The sequence below is a fragment of the Choloepus didactylus genome, chromosome 3 (assembly GCF_015220235.1).
Source record: "Choloepus didactylus isolate mChoDid1 chromosome 3, mChoDid1.pri, whole genome shotgun sequence".
NCBI classification, from domain to species: domain Eukaryota; kingdom Metazoa; phylum Chordata; class Mammalia; order Pilosa; family Megalonychidae; genus Choloepus; species Choloepus didactylus.
In genome coordinates this window covers 124,766,456-124,784,723 of record NC_051309.1, presented here as the reverse complement: position 1 = coordinate 124,784,723, position 18,268 = coordinate 124,766,456, and positions in this window count along the sequence as shown.

Here is an 18,268-nt window from a genome sequence, read left to right as displayed (position 1 = left end):
CTGAGGCATCTGTCCTTAAACTTGCATCCACCTGGTACTTTAATATTTGTTCCTTTAATGCAAGGAGCTAACAACAACAACAACAAATCACCTTTCCCAGTCTTTGCAAATTGACCTGTGTAAATGCTCTTCTTTGGGGCTTTCTATACAATATGTTCACAGAACAGCATCGGGCCAAAGTGAAGGGCCTCCTTGAGCCTTTCTATGCATGAGTCGTGTCTTGGACATGTGCATGTGGCCATAAGAAATCCCTTATTTACACAGATTCAAATGTTCTCTTTTCCCTAAGAAACAGTTTACTCATAGTCTGTGCATTACACTGTATGTTCTACAGATAGCAATCCTTTGCCTCAGACAGCCATAATTTGACTTCTCTCCTATAGTTTCTATAGAAGAGCTAAGTGAGTTATCTTCTATACTTAAGGCAAGTTCTGGGATGGTGAGCCTGTGGTGAGTATCTTGGTTCTGTCCCTCAGATCACCACCAGAGAGACTGGGCCAGACATACATGTCCCCAGAATGTATGTGAGGGTTGCTCTGCTCTCTCTGGAATCAGTGCTGGCGACCTAACTGGGAGTGTAGGCTGTCTCCATGCCATGCTAGTGAGGGTATAGTGGAAGGGCCAGCCAGGGGCCCATGAGATCCTATCTCTTTTAAGTTGCCTATTTCTTGATCTGGCACTTGCCCTGTTACTGTAATCTTTTAATTATTTTCTGAAACTTTAAGAAAGTTGTTTCTACCTATTCTTGCTGGTTATTCAAAGCTTCTTTGGGAGGACAGAGCCCTGAAGTTTCTCAGTTCACCTCCTTGATTAGAGTCCCTATTAATTTTGATACCAAGGCAAAACTCTTTAACAGGTCCTAATACATTCCACGTCTGCCACCTCTCCAGCCCCATTTCTCAGCATGGACCCTTGAATCTCTTCACTCAAACTGTCCAACCTGAAGTGCTTCATACTTGTGAGGTCTAGTCTAATCCCAGAACTCTTTATATTTTACTTCTTGTTCTCCCACATTGAACTTCACCTGACCAACTCTTCCAAATCCTTGAGGTTTCAGCAGTGTTAGCATTTATTTAAGCAATTGAACTCTGATTAATCCTCCTGTTTTAGGGTATCAAAATACCATGTACTTTTCTTTTCATCACTTGTCACAGTTTCAAATTTACATTTCTTTGTGTGATTAATGTTTCTCTGCCCCAGTATATGATATGGATTTTTCCTCCTAATTGGTCAAAAGACACATAAGATAATGGTTGGAGAACAAGTGTTACATGGAATTTGGGGAGGGAGAAACTAAATAAGAATGATTATTACTATATCTGCTTTTCCATAGTTATATATTACAATGAATATAATTTTGTTCTAATAAAGGAAATGAGTTTAAATTGGTCTACTCTTCATTTGGTTCAATAACAACACAAAACTTTCCAAAAAGAAAAAAGTAATGCAATAGTTATGACTAAAAAACCTTGATTTGTTCTAGATAAAAATAATAAAGTGAAAAGAAAATTAAATTACCTTGGGCAAAATGCTGGCAGATTATATGATAGATAAGCTCTTGCTTTCTGAGAGAGAATGGAAATTAAGATTTCTTTTCAGCATTACCTAAGATGAAGGACCTAGACAGACAAAACAAAATCTTTTGGGGATATATCTCCATCATGTGGTCTCCTTGGAGGAAACATTTTAAATACAAATAGACATCTAGTGTAGAAAACTACATGGGTCCCTTGGCCAAATGGTACTAAATTTGATTTCAGGACCTTAGCTCTTTTGATTAGAGCTACCACTTCTCTGAAAATGTAATTAATCCATTTTTTCCCCAAACTTTTCTCTCTGTTCTAGGACTTTTAGTATGCAAAAAACTCTTTAGTTGTTCTTGTTTTTGTATTTTTCCATTGTCAAGACAAAAAGTAACATAAAAATAAACTAAAATGAATTATGATGCATGATAATTAAGTAGCAAATATTATCAAAACAAAAATAGAAGAGAAAAATAAAAATCATATTAAAAGAGAAAAAGTCAAAATCTACATTAGCTGTCCAATGAAGCTAAAGAAGTTTAAGCTAAGGGATTCTCAGATACTTATCCTTAATTTTGTATTGGCAATTTATGGTTCTTTTTTTTTTTTTTTTGATCTTTAGGACTCCTAAACCTGGATAGTCCCCTTTTCTGCATCACTGTTATTCTATTTAGATGATAAATCCAACACATTCCAGAACCTGCTCCCAGCACCAGCATCACAGATAAGCACAGTGCTGCAATCCTTGAGGCCCACAGTCAACAAAGCTTCCCAAGCCATATTATTTAGACAGTTAATATTTAAACAAATATTAAACTCAGAATTCACATTAAAATGTGTTTTATAGATTATTAGGTATCAACGATTAGGAAAAATGATACTGACTTTGCAGAAATGATAGGAAATGATGACCTAAGATATGAGATCCATCTAGAAGCAAAAACTGGCTATCTTCTACTACCAGCCCAGTGAAACCAGATAGAATTCAGTTCTAGTTGACATGCTAAAATTCCACAAATTTTATAGTCAGATAACATGCTATTCTGTCCTTAACTGACAAACCTACTAAAGTTGTAATCACAAATATAATGTATCTCCCATTCCACAGCCATTTATAAGCAACTAAGCTTTGAATAGCTGAGTACATTTTTTGTAGCTCTCATTCCTTCTGCTAGGGGAAATTTAGTGTTTGCCCCAAACTTCTGGAGATATATGGGCACAGGTCTTTGGGGTCTTATTCATTAATTCTTATTTCAAATTTCTGCTCTTAGATTTAAATTCTCAGCTACTCTTACCCTGTTGCTTCCTGTGAATTCTGAACTCTTTCCACAGCATTTTATTCCCTAAGATGTATACATTTACTTTCTCCCTTATTTCCCAAAGCATCCCCAATTCAATCTTGTGTGAAATAGATTTCTACTAACAATTTGGAGCAAAAGGTCAAGGGAGTATAAAACAGAACTGAAAAATTGAACTAAAAACACCTTAATAATATATGGCAGCTACCTTAAAGTCTCTTGGGTGGTCCCAGCACAATTAATTTCTCACTGGCCATCTTTCTCCTATGACCCCAGTCTACTGCCCTGCTCAGAGGGCATATGTCTCTACCATGAACATTTTCCAAATTCATCTTTTATCCAGAGTTCTTGGAGAGTCTCCAAAACTTTTTTTCTCATCACTTTTTGCTGACAGCTACCAAAATCCTCTTTCTTTGCTATTCAAAATAATTTATTTCTTCCAGTTCAAATTTCTTCTTCTAGATTATACTCAAACACTTGGGCTCTTCCTTGCATCAACTTCATCAGGAAATTTCTGAAATATATCCAAGGATTCAAAGATGTCCTGCACTACATATATATATGGTGTATTGTTTTCATGTGTTGCAACTCTGTCCATCCTTTTAAGACAATTCACATCACATTATCTCTATCATTCTCTTCATTCCTAGTGAATCAGTGCGTATTGTAAGTAAAATAATATGATAAACTTTATTTAAATATAATCTGAGTTAAATTGTAAATGTTTTGTTTGCTGTACACATCATACCCTTAAATGGATTTTTAAATCTATTTATAATACTTAGCATTGGTACTCAATTAATTATGGTTGATTTAATGTTATAGTAATGTCTAGTTCAGTTCTATTTACTCATAGAAAGTTTTGCCTAAACTTCAATATGGATTAGGGACTTTCAGCTATATTCTCAGAACACTCTGTGCATACTTGCCTACATCTATCACAGCCCCCATCTACAGGTACTTTGAGGTTTGCACAACTTCTTCAACCTATGATTTTAGGTATTTCATAAATTCTGGAAGATTCTCAGCTTGTATTTTTTCAAATATTGCATTTGACCCTTCTCTTTTTTCATTCTGTGACTTTGCTACACATAGTTCCAACATCTTCAGCATGATCCACATATCTCTTACACTACTTTCAGTAATTTTCATCTTTCTTGTCTCTGTGCTTGAATATGGACACCTTCTACTGAGCTGTTTTCCAGTTCACTAATCATCTGTTCTGTTGGGTCGAATCTGCTATTAAACCCAACTACTGAGTTCATCATTTTTTCTTCTTGTATTTTCAGTTATGAATTCCAAGAATTTGTTAAAATTCTCAATATTTTTCTCAGTTTTCTTGAGCATATTAATATTAATCATAGTAATTTTTAAATCCCTGTCTGCAAATGCACTCTCTGTTAAGACTATTTCTATTGTTAACATTTTTTCTTTTGATTTTTTGGTCATTTAGGCCTAAATTTTAGCATGACTCACAATTTTTTATTAGATGTTAGACATTATGGATTAAAACTCATAGCAACATGTTATCTTCTTCCTAAGTGGGTTAAGTTTTCTTCTGGCTATCAGGTCAGTGCAAGGAAATCACCATAATCCTGCTGAGGGTTTTTTTAGGGTTTGTTTAAGCTGCTCTATTTCAGGTGTTTCTGTGACAAGCCTCAGTTGAATTCCAACCTCTTTCTTCCCATCACTGCAAAAATGTTGGCTCCATTCTTTAGTCTCCAAGCTGCTGTCTTTTGCTGGAGTTCTTGGATTCTTACTATTGGCCTGCACAGCTTAGAACAGGCCTCAAGAAGAGGTTAGAAACATATTTGGAGCCTCATTTCTCAGTGGTTTCTTCCTTTTTGAGATTTTTTCACATCAAATTCTAGCTTTTTCAGGCACTTCATATTCCAACAACTGTCTTCTCAGAAACAGGTGATTCCCAGTACATGTTAGGACTCTGTCATCTGTTCTAAATACCCTTAGAGAAAAAGTTGGGGTGAATGCAGACCTCACATTGTTTGCTTATGTTCTTTCAAGGATCATAGCCCATTAAGTCCTGTTGGTATCTGTTACTCTCCAATATTTTTAAACAGTTGTATTATGTATTTTTTCCAGTTTCTAAAATTTATTTGACAAGAGGTTTAGTAGATTCAAACTACCTTGTCATTACCAGAACTGGATGTCACCAAGATTTATTTTAAAAATTTAATACACCTATATTTTTTCATTTCAAAGGCAATATGTACTTACCCTGCTCTTTGCAAAACTCGTCTTAGTTTTCCAGGCTGCTTTGGCAAATGCTGCACGATGGGTTGGCTTAAAAAATAAGCATTTTTTGTCTCATAGTTTCAGAAGCTGGAAGTCCAAAATCAAGGCATCATCAAGGCCATGGTTTCTCTCCAAAGTCTGTATGGATCTGGTTCTGGCTTGCTATATTCTTGGTGTTCTTTGGTTTGTATCTCTGCCTCCTATCACATGGCATCTCTCTCTCTCCAGCATCCAGTTTCTGCTGACTTCTGGCTTCCTCCTGTGGCTTTTCCTGATGGGCTGTGTCTTAATTTTCTCTCTTTCTTAGCCTTCAGTAATCTGGATTAAGGCCCATCCTGATTCACTTTGGCCAGATTTTAATATTGCAAATTATGACCATTAGTTTATAGCATTAGAAAAAAAATATATGTTCAATGAAGGAGATTGTTTTGAAGTATACATTAGAAAGCAATTATTTTAAATTTGAGGACTCATCCATCATCTAATTAAAAATATTCATTGATTTTTCTATGGTAATACAAGCACTGTGCTAGGTAGCCAGGGTAAAGCTATACAAGTGACAAATTTGTATTTGATGTTTCGGGGCTTATGTTAAATAAAAAGTGGCAAAAATAAATAAGACATTACAGCTTGTAATAATATCTCAAGGATGAAAAGATAGAGAGTATCTAGGGCAGTCACTTCAGATAAAAGAAGATATATGTGAGCTAAGATGTGACAAATGAGAATGAACAAGCTAGGAAAAGAGCTATTAACAGAGAAAACACACAGGACCAAAGTCTAGAAAAGGATTTTACTAATGAGACATCAGACAGACAATTAAGAGGTGATTGGATGAGAATGCTGTGAAGAGAAGTAGAAAAAATATAGGACTGTTGATTTTCACATATCATAGAGTGAAGAGTCAAGAGTGACTGTCTACAGATGATGACTCGGGAAATAGATAAATTTTAGATCTCAGATTCCTGCAATATGGTAGACAACATAAACTGAAAGCCCATCCACTTAAAAATATATAGAAATTCTGACAAAAATATTTCAAAATAATTTTAAAACTTCATAGCCAAACTAATAGAAAAATGAGAGAAATCCCCCAAAGTTCAAAACTAAAGTAGGAAACAAAAAAAGAGAGGGAAGGATGTAGGAAAAGAAGGAAGGGAGGAAAGAAGGAGAGAGAGAGAGAATATGAATGAACACTCACACTACAGCAGTCTTAGGAAAAAGTGTATCAGATTCTGTAATACAGCAATTGCTATTTTAATGTCTACATGGTGACAGGGCCTGAGGCTTTGTGCTTTTTTGAAGAGGAGCATTGAAACTGAAACTTCTACTTAAAAGTAGCACCTTAGATGTCCATTCTTTAAGTGAAAGTGTGGACTACGAAAAGTTGGAATGTAGCACTACAAAGAAGTTTTCTGCATTGGGTTGAACTTTCAATGGAAAACAGTCTCCCTTGAGGAATCATAAACATGGACTTGCTCTCTATGTGCTTGCAGTTTAAATGGATGCTCTCACTATTGTCTATGAACCATCAAGATGAAAAATTAACATTAGAGGGTCCTGGGATGATGATACATCTGGGCATCTGGCAGAAGCAAACAAACAAACAAAAAAACACAAAAGAATAAAGCACCTCTGTGGAGGACTGAATTGTATAGCCCAGTTTGGAGAAGGTCTTGATCTGAATTCTGGCAGGTGTGAACCCACTGTAAATAAGGTCTCTTCAAGATGTTATTTCAGTTAAATCATAGTCTACTGAATCAGGTTGGACTTTAATCCAGATTACTGGAGTCATTTATAGACAGAGTAAAAGTCAGAGAGAGAAGCCAGGGGAGGCTGCCAGGAGCTTTGCCATGTGACAGGAAAGACAAGGACCAAGGATCACTGGTAGCCAGACCCAGAATGCCAGTCTTCTGGAGAAAGCATCACCTTGCTGGTACCTGGATTTGGGGCCTCTCTTAGCCTCAAATCCTTGAGCCAATAAATTCCCATTTTAAAAGCAATGCATTATATGGTATTCACTTTAGCATCCAGGAAACTAAAACAGTTTTAAAGGAATTACTGTTCTGGCTGGGATGATTGATGCTGATTATCAAGGGGAATTAGGACTGCTGTTATACAATGGAGGTAAAGAAGAGTTCATCTGGTATACAGGAGATCCCTTAGGGCATCTCTTAGCACTAACATGCCCTGTGATTAAAACCAATGGATAGACCACATGTTGGATAACAAAGCAAGTCTCAATAAATTTAAAAATATTGATATTATGCAAAACACTTTCTCAGATCATAATGGAATGAATTTGGAAATAACACAGAAGATAGCAAAATTCACAAATATATGGAAGCTAAGCAACAAACTCAGAAAACCAGTGGGTAAAGGAAGAAATTACAAGAGAAATTAGTAAATACCTCAAGGCAAATGACAATGAAAACACAACATATCAAAACTTATGGGATGTAGCAAAGGTGGTGATGAGAGGGAAATTTATTGCCCTAAATGCCTATATTAAAAGAGAAGAGAGAGCAAAAATTGAGGAATTTTTTAACTGTTCACCTGGAGGAACTAGAGAAAGAACAGCAAACTAGCCCCAAAGCAAACAGAAGGAAAGCAATAACAAAAATTAGAGCAGAAATAAATGAAATTGAGAACAGAAAAACAATAGAAAGAATCAACAAAACCAGAAGTTGGTTCTTTGAGAAAATCAATAAAATTGATGGACCCCTTTCTAGGCTAACAACAACAAAAACAACAAAAAAAGAGAGCAGATGCAAATAAATGCAATCAGAATTGGGAAAGGGGACATAACTACATATCCTGTAGAAATAAAGGAGATTATGAGAAGATATTATGAGCAAGTATATGCTAATAAACTAGACAGCTTAGACAAAATGTACAATTTCCTAGAAAAGCATAAAAAACCAACATTGACTCAAGAAGAAATAGATGACCTCAACAAACCAATCACAAATAAAGAGATTGAGTCAGTCATCAAAAATCTCCCAAAACAGAAAAGCCCAGGACTAGATGGCCTCATGTGTGAATTCTACCAAGCATTCAAGAAAGAATTAGTACTAATCCTGCTCAAACTCTTCAAAAAAATTGAAGAGGAGGGAAAGCTACCTAACTAATTCTATGAAGCCAATATCACCCTAATACCAAAATCACCAAACATACTACAAAATAAAGAAAACATAGGCCAATCTCTTTAATGAATATAGATGCAAAAACCCTCAACAAAATACTTGCAAATTGAATCCATCAATATATTAAAAGAATTATACACAACAACCAGGTGAGGTTTATTCCAGGTATGCATGACTGGTTCAACACAAGAAAATCAATTAATGTAATACACCACATCAATAAATCAAAGCAGAAGAACCACATGATCATTTTTATCAATGCAGAAAAGGCATTTGAGAAAATTCAACATCCTTTCTTGATGAAAACACTTCAAAGGATAGGAATAGAAGGGAACTTTCTCAATATGATAAAGGCAGTATATGAAAAACCCACAGCTAACATCATACTCAATGGGGAAAGACTGAAAGCTTTCCCTCTAAGATCAGGAACAAGACAGGGATACCCACTGTCACCACTGTTATTTAACATTGTGCTGGAAGTTCTAGCTAGAGCAAATAGGCAAGACAAAGAAATAAAAGCCATCGAAATTGGAGAGGAAGAAATAAAACTTTCACTTTTTTGCAGATGACATGATTCTATATGTAGAAAATCCAGAAGAATCTACAACAAAGCTATTAGAGCTAATCAATGAATACAGCAAAGTGGCAGGCTACAAGATCAACATGCAAAAATCTGAAGTGTTCTTATATACAAGTAATATGCAGCAAAAGAAAGAAATCAAGAAAAAATCCATTTATAATGGCAACAAAAAGAATCAAATATTTAGAAATTAACCTAATGAAGGCCACAAAAGACCTATACAGAGAAAACTATAAGAAACTGCTAAAAGAAATCAAATAGGATCTAAAAAAACATGGAAGAACATTCTGTGTGCATGGATTGGAAGACTAAATATGATTAAGATGTCAATTCTATCTAAACTGATTTATAGATTCAATGCAATACCAATTAAAATCCCAACAACTTACTTTGCAGAAAGAGAAAAACCAACAACCAAATTTATTTGGAAGAGCAAGGTGCCCTGAATAGCCAAAAATATCTTGAGAAAGAGGAACAAAGTGGGAGGTCTCACACAACCTGATTTTGAAGCATGCTACAAAACTCAAAACAGCATGGTACCAGCATAAGGATAGATATACCGACCAATGGAATCAAATTGAGGTTTCAGAAATAGACTCTCACATCTACAGACAATTGATCTTAGATAAGGAAGTCAAGCCAAAGCAACTGGGACAGAGCAGCCTCTTCAATAAATGGTATTTGGAGAACTATATATCCATTTCCAAAAGAATGAAAGAGGACTCCTATTTCACACTATATAAGAAAATTAACTTGAAATGGATCAAAGACCTAAAAATTAGTGCTAAGACTCTTAGAAGAAAATGTAGGGCAAAATCTTAAAGATCTTGTGATAGGAAGTGGTTTCCTAGACCTTACACCCAAAGCATGAGCAACCAAAGAACAAATAGACAAATGAGATCTCCTCAAAATTAAATACCCTAGTACATCAGAGGACTTTGTCAGAAATGTAAAAAGGCAGCCTACACAATGGGAGACAATATTTGGAAACCACATATCAGATAAGGGTTTAATATCCCGACTATATAAAGTGATCCTACAACTCAACAACAGAAAGATAAACAACCCAATTAAAAAATGGACAAAAGACACTGACAAACACTTTTCTGAGAAGGAAATACAAATGGCCGAAAACATATGAAAAAATGCTCAATTTCACTGGCTATTAGGGAAATGCAAATCAAAACCACAATGAGATATCATCTCACACCTACCAGAATGGCCATTACAAGAAAACAGAAAATTACAAGTGATGGAGAGGATATGGAGAAAGAGGCATACTTATTCACTGTTGGTGGGAATGCAGAATGGTGCAAGCACTCTGGAAGACACTGTGGCGAGTCCTCAGGAAGATAAGTATAGATTTCCCATATCACCCAGCTATTCCATTGCTGGGTATATACTTAGGAGAACTAAAAGTTAAGACACAAATGGACTTTTGTAAACTGATGTTTATTGTGGCATTATTCACGATAGCCAAGAGATGGAAACAGCCCAAATGCCCATCAATGGATGAGTGGATAAACAAACTGTAGTACATACACACAATGGAATATTTTGCAACTGTAAGACAGAACAAAGACATGGAACATATAATAATGTGGATGAAACTTGAGGACATTATATTGAGCAAAGTTAGCCAGAAACAAAAGGACAAATACTATATGCTCTTACTAATATGAGCTAACATTAATGAGCAAACTTTGAGGGTTAAAAGCTGGTAACACAGGTTATCAGGAAATAGAAAGAGGGTAGAGATCAGGCATTTGATGCTGAAGGACTACAGAATGTTCAGCAGGATTGACTATATGGATCCAGAAATAGATACCATAATATTGTGTGATGGTAGCACAATATTATAAGAACACTGAACAAAGGTGTCCATGAGTAAATCTGAAAGAGGTGGGCTAGGGGCATGTATGACACCTGAGGTAAAGATAGATGATAAAGACTGGGATTGTTTTACTTAGCAAAAACTGGAGTGGTCAATGATTGTGACTAATGTACAAATATAAAAATGTTCTTGCATGTGGCAGAAGAAATGAATGTCAACCATGCAGAGTATTGAAAAGGGGAAGGGTGGGGGAAAATATAATCAAAGAAAACTGGAGTCTATGGCCTACAGTAACATTGTAATATGGTTCCATTAAATGTAAAAAAGGCAGTATACCAAAGCTAAATGTGTATGAGAGGGGGATATAAGAGAGGGATATGGGATTCTTGGTAGTGGTGTTGTTGTTTGACCCTACTATCATATTGTATTTCATGATACTTTATTTTTCTTTTTATAATCTTTTTTATTATTCATTAAAAAATCCTTTTCATAGTAATCAATATGTTCAAGTGCTGACTGTGGTGATGAATGCACAACTCTATGATGACACTGTGAACAACTGATTGTACACTGTAGATAATTGTATGGTATGTGAATATAGCACTATAAACTTGTGGGAAAAATATAAATAGGGATAAAAGTGCTGGAGAAAATATGGAGGGAGGGATGTATGCATTTACTGTTGGTTAGGAGGCAGAATGGTGTAGCCTTTCTGGAGGACAGTGTGTTGGTTCCAGAAGAAGCTAAGTATGTGGGTGCCATAAGGTCCTGAAACCTCATTGGGGGCATATACTTGGAAGATCTGAGAGCAGGGACATGAATGGACATTTCCAGACTGGTGTTTATGGAGGCAGTAGGCATTATTTGCAATGGGTGGAAGTGGCCTAAGAGTACATTGACTGAGGAACAGAATGGTGAACTGTTGTGTGTGCAGACAGTGGAATATTGAGCAACTTCGAGGAGTGAAGCTGTGAGACATGCAACTAAGTGAATGGATCCTGAGACAGCATTCTGAGTGAAGTATGCCAGAAGAAAAGGCAAACACTATAATACCTCACCAATATAGACTAACTACAATGTGTAAATTCATCATTGAATCTTAGAGCACAACTTATCAGGGGAACACTTATTGTAACAGTCCCTAGATTGTAAGCTCTTAGAGCAGCCACATCTATTCCTGAATTGTAATGGCTATCTCCAGATTCTGAGATGCTGATCCCTTCGTGCATAACCTGGTGATCCCTGGAACTTCAGGCATCTGTGTTACACCTGAAATTCAGAGCTAGAGTTCAGCAGATACAAATGTCAGTGTTAGTACATACAGCAACTGTTTAAAAAGCTGAAAAAAGAATCCAGAGTTCAGTTAGAGATATGAATGAAGTAGATCTAGTTAGGACTAGGGCAAATTCGGCCAAAGGGTAAAGAACAATACTGACTGTGTTTTAAAACTTCAACTTCCATGTGAGACAAAGGGAAGAGAGGTTTATTTAGTGCAGGATCTATATTTCCTAAACAATTTAACTCATACAGGATGTTAAAATACCATAATTACATGGAACTTTGAATAGAAAGTGAGACCTGGTAGGTTTGTACAGGTTACTGTGAAATAGCAACACATCCCAAAGTAATTTGGGCAGAGAATAAAAATATATATGCACGGCCCCCTGGAGGAGCTGGGGGAAAATTCAGAAGTGTTGAACTTCCTCACCTGGATTGTTGCTGACGTTCTCACAAACATTGTGGACTGGCAGTTTGGTATACGGAGCCCTCTGTCTTGGCATTTGCCCTTATGAAGCTCATTACTGCCAAGGAGAGGCTAAAACTGCTTATAATTGTGCCTAAGTGTCTCCCTCTGAGGACCTCTTTGTTGCTCAGATGTGGCCCTCTCTCTCTAGCTAAGCCAACTCAGCAGGTGAACTCACTGCCCTCCCTCCTAAGTGGGATCTGACTCCCAGGTGTGTAAATCTCCCTGGCAACACAGGATATGACTCCTGAGAATGAATCTGGACCTGACATTGTGGGATTGAGAACATCTTCTTCACCAATAGGGGAATGCTAAATGAAACAACATAAAGTTTCACTGGCTGAGAGATTCCAAATGGAGTCCAGAGGTCACTCTGGTGGGCATTCTTATGCACTAGATAGGTAACCCTTTTTAGGTTTTAATTATTGTAATAGCTAGAAATAAATAACTGAAACTATTGAACTACAAGCCAGTAGCCTTGACTCTTGAAGCAATGCAGCTTACAAGGGGTGACAGTGTGATTGTGAGCGCCTTGTGGATCACAACACACTCCCTTTATCCAGAGTATGGATAGATGAATAACAAAATGGGGACAAAAACTATATGAAAAATAGGGTGGGATGGGGGGGATGATTTGGATGTTCTTTTTTACTTATTTTTATTATTATTTTTACTTTTTCTAGTATAAGGAAAATGTTCAAAAATAGATTGGGGTGATGAATGCACAACTATATGATGGTACTGTGAACAGTTGATTGTACAACACAGATGATTGTATGATATGTGAATATATCTCAATAAAACTGAATTAAAAAAAAAATGGTAAATTACAACAACTCAATCCAGGCAGGACTACCAATGGCTCAGAAACCTCAAGAATGAAGGCTTGGGTTACCTTATCAGCAAAGAACCACAACTAGCTAAGGTGTTTATTGAGGGTAAAGGGAATATGGGAATGGATACTGGAAGGAGGTAGTTACAAATGCAAGCTATGGACACATTACCAGTTTGGAAGGGAGAGCTATAATGGGTATTCATATTTCTTCCTGGTTTTAAAATGAATATATTTGTATATATGCATAAAGCAGATATCTTTGCTTTCTTCCATAGCCTAATACCTTATCATATATTATATGTTGTATTAACTTTATATCATATTATTTAAGTTACAGGATATCAAGTTTAAGAGTAAATATTACCAAAGGACTTGCACATTTCCAGGGGAAGAGTTGGTGAGTTTCTGGTTGCACACAGGATTGTTGAATTTTGTTAAGTAAAAAATATGACTGTTATTGCTATAATTTAGAGATTAAGAAGATGTGTATGGTGCCAAGTTGACAAGTGTGATAGTTAAGTTCATGTGTCAACTTGGTTAGGTTATTTTTTCCAGTTGTTTGGTCAAGCAAGCATAGGCCTTATTGTTACTGTGAGGATATTTCATGAATTTAAATCCTCAGTAAGTTGATTGCATTTATGGCTGATTACATCTACAATCAGCAAAGGAAATTGTCTTCAGATAATTGTTTCTAATCAGTAGAAGGGCCTAAAGTGAGAACTGATGATTTCAGCAGTCAAAAAGAATTTCTATCTGTAAGTCATATTTCAACCAGCCAGCTTCTCCTAGGGAATTCATTGAATCCTTCACTGGAGTTCTCAGCTTGCAGCCTTGCCAATCCCCATAGCTGTGTGAGCCATTTCTTATGAGTTATTTCCTACAATAAATCTCAGTTCTGTTTCTCTGGAAAGCCCTGATTAATATAACCTCCAACTTAGCCTACCCACAATTCTCACAGATAATCAGTACCAGAAAAATATTCACAATTCAAAACTACAATATCCATAAGGAAATAAGTCACCATGAAACATGATTGGAAGTTAACAGATGGAATATGTTGAGTTAGATTCCAAAGAACTCCAAATAACAATCTTTTGAATAGAAAATATAAAGCGTGTTTATAATGATTAAAAACCTGAAGAAGGCTTCCACTTTCAACTATAATGGAGTAGCTGGTACTGGTATAGTTCTCCTACTGTAAACAAATTTGAAACTGCTGAATGAAATATTTGAGGCTACTATTTGAAGTTGCTGGACAACTAGCTAAGATTCCTGAGAGAAGTTGAATTCACAAGATGGGCCCCATGATTGCTCTAGCTCCATTTCTGGGAAAATATCCTGACTGCAGTGCACAGAACCACAGTCCAAGCAGAACACTCTAGTCTTACTGAGCTGAGGAGAAAGAGATAACCTCCTTCTTAAAAGCCTTCAACTCATTAGATTAAATATCTCTCATTGAGGAAGACACTCCCCTTAATCAACTGCAGATGTTATCAATCATAGATGCAATCAACATACTGACAATTTAAGTCCACAAAATATCCTCACAGCAACAGATAGGCCAGTGCTTGCTTGACCAAAGAAATGGGCACCATCACCTGGCCAAGATGACACATGAACCTATCACAATGATCAAGGGATAATTCATCCAGAAGGCATAATGAACTTAAAAATGGATTTTGGAGCAAAGGTTCTAAGCTACCATAAGGAAGAAGGCCCACCATATCGATAATTGCAAAGATATGCCAGTGACCAAGAGTGGAAGTCCAAACACTTATGCCCTCTCCATAGTACTGTGTTATCACAGTCACCAGAAAACATAAAACACACAGCACGTGTTAGAGCAATGCTTTTACTCAAATAGAGAAGAGAAAGAATAGAGTCAGCTTCAGTGGTGGGCATTGGTCCCCCATGGCCAGTGAGTCCCTCCTGACAGCTAACATAGAGCAATGGACTGCACATACCCCTTTTGTACTGCAGTGGGGAGACCACACTCCCTACCTGCCTGGAACAGATATACTAGCAGGATTGGCCAGGTGCCATATAATGCATATGCTCACATAGGTAAAAAGGCTCACTGTGTCCCCATAACAAGAAAGGATCACCCTAATGGAAGAAGAATCTGGGCCAACTCAAGCTCAATGCCCAGATTCTGAATATGAGGATATTCCAGGCCCAGTGCTCTGATTAAGTAATCCCAGGGAGAGGCTACCATTTGTACAGTGGCTGCTTCCCCAACAGTCCCAACAGTCCATTCCCTTGAACCCTCACTGGGCTGCCAGAAAGACAATACAATTGCCTGCCACACACAATAAGACAAGCATATACCTCAAATTTGAAGGTGGGTTCAACATGGTCCATGATTAATACAGATGGCAGTGATTCATTTACAGTCTCCTGTCCAGGTTAACAGAATATTTAACCAGGGCCATTAGAACTACCACCAGGAAGATGATCAGATCTCCCCGAAGGAATATTTTCAGTTAAGAACCCAGGTTCTGGGATTAAGCCAGCTAAAGAAATCAGAGAAAGAGTTCAAGGGGGATTGTAGCTGGTCAGCCAATAGTCATCCTACTTGAGCACGTCTCTTTTCCAGTTCAGTTTCAACCTTCCCTGAATTGTTTATGTCAACACAGCATAATGCATTGGTAGTAACACAGACACCCTCTTGTTCTGCTAGAGAATTTAATAAGTCTTGTTGGTCTTGAGTTGCTTGGGTGTTAGTGTTACTATTTTCACCATGGTCAGGGACAAGTTCTGGGGTATGCACACCTATTCCCAGGATGAGCACCCCGACTGCAGAATGTGATGAGCTGTCTGTCCTACAGGGGTTCTCAGGTCACCTTATGGTGGACAAGTGCTATGGAATGATTGTCTGTGTGGACTGTGCATCCTAATATCCCAAAGCAGCAAGAACCTTCTCTTGGTGAGAGGCACTCCATCACCCAATGAAGGCCACAAAGGAAAACACAGCCTGGCAGGGATTTGTTATTGTAATATATGCTAGTCCAGATATAAGTCTGTTCAGCTTGAATTTGCCATGAAGTGGCTATGAGTGAGAAGTTGCAGGAACCCCCTTGCCCAAAATGCTAGTATGAGTCAGAAATCCTGTTTCCCAAGTAAGGGCCCTTTCCATTCATACCATGATAATACTGAAACAGGGAACACTAGGATGGATTTGCAACTGAACCCACATCAGTGGGGTTGCTTGTAAATTTGACCTATTGAATGCTTGAGGATGGTTGATGTCATTTTTTGCCAGTCAGGCTGCCACAATGGGCATTCATGCAGATAAAAACAGTATTCTGGGGTGGCAGATACAACACTGTTTTAGGTTGCCTCCTGTTGCCACTTCCATGCTGTGTTAAGTCAGGCACTACCAGGATTCTAAGGAGACAAGAAGGAGAGGTTAGCGTCCCCACCCCACCTGCCCTTCCTACTTCCTGAGGACAGAGATGCTCCTGTCCTGTTATTTGAGGTGAGGGCTTCCCAGGTATCATGACCCAGGTTACCTGTTCAAGCCTTGAGACTACAAGCAGGGACCCATTTTCGCCCCTGTTGCTTGACCCAAACCTTCTGACCCCAGTCATCCAAGACAAGAAGAGAAGTCAAGTTTTGTAATACATGTAACGTACTTGAAAATTTGCCCACTTGTGTCAGGAAGTTGGGAGTTCTGGGTGTGACCAGGGGAGCCGTAGTTTCTTGGTGTTCTGTCTTCTCCTCCACCATTCCCATAAGATCCCACAGGAGGGAGGTGATGGAGGGTAGCATTGCCTTTAAGTTTGAATTGGGGTCCCTATTGGTGGTACCACCACTGTCAGAACCACAGACCACCCCCAAGGGTCATGTTCCCCTCCCATTGACTAAGTGGTCAATCATGACAATTTTTTGGGTGCATGCTTGTTGGGTCAGCATGAGAATTTCATTCATTTTCCACTTCATATGGCCTATTGCCATAGCCATCAACATGTGTGACAAATAGATCCTCTTCCCAGCTCACAAGCTATTGTCATGGTCCTTGTCCCCATACAGGGATGCCTCTAAAGTTCCAATCATTGACCTGCGAGTCATGGAACCATATGGTTAACCTATTTGCAATGGCCCATGAGTCTGTAAATACGTAGCAGGAATAGTTGTTGAAGTTGCCTGCACAGCCACCACCACTTCATGGAGTTTGCCTCAGTGGGTAGCATGCCTTCATCCTGTCTCAGTCAGAAGGTGGCTTTCCTTGAAACAGGTAGCCACAGCAGCCCTATGGACTCCATAAACTCTGAGTTTTGCAGATCCATCCATGAACCAAGCCATACCATCAGCTGGAATGTCTTTGAACCAGGGGCTCCACTTAGTTAAGGGAGGGACAAGAATATCCCCTCAGGACTGCAGTTTGGTCTTGGACATGCCATTTTCATTCAATGATGGAACTTTTTTGGGATGTCCCACTTTATTAGTAATATATCAAAGTCCCCACACAAGACTGGACAGCTCTGGTCTTGAAATCAAATGAGGTGCATCAGTGGATAAGCATTCAGTCTCCACCCAGAGCCCAGTAGTAGGCTAGAATCTGCCACTCAAAGGTGGTGTAACTAGAGGCCACTTTGGGTAGGTTGCATGTCCAAAATCTGAGTGACTGGTGCACTCCAGTGGCACTCTCTTGTTACCAGTCTGTATGGATAGGAGTTGCAGAGACTGTAGCTCCTTGAAGCTAACAGGCTCCATCAGCCCTAAAGACAGCATGTGCACTACTGCATTATGACCAGCTTCTAGAGCCTTCTGTGTTGGGATCCCAATTCAAAGGTGGCCACTTTATGGCTCACCTTTACTAAGGAGAATAGGAGGATCCCAAACTGGGGCTCATGTTGCCTCCAATATCCAAATAGAGCTGCTAGCTGTTAGACCTCCTTCTTATTAGTAGGCCCTACTAGAGACAGCAGTTTCCTTTTACCTTTGTCTGGAATCCTACTTTGCCTTCCCGCATATGTTGCTCCCAGATCCATTAGTCATTTTAAGTATAAGAAGGACATTTTATGAACAATTTTTAGTAAAGTGTTTCTATAT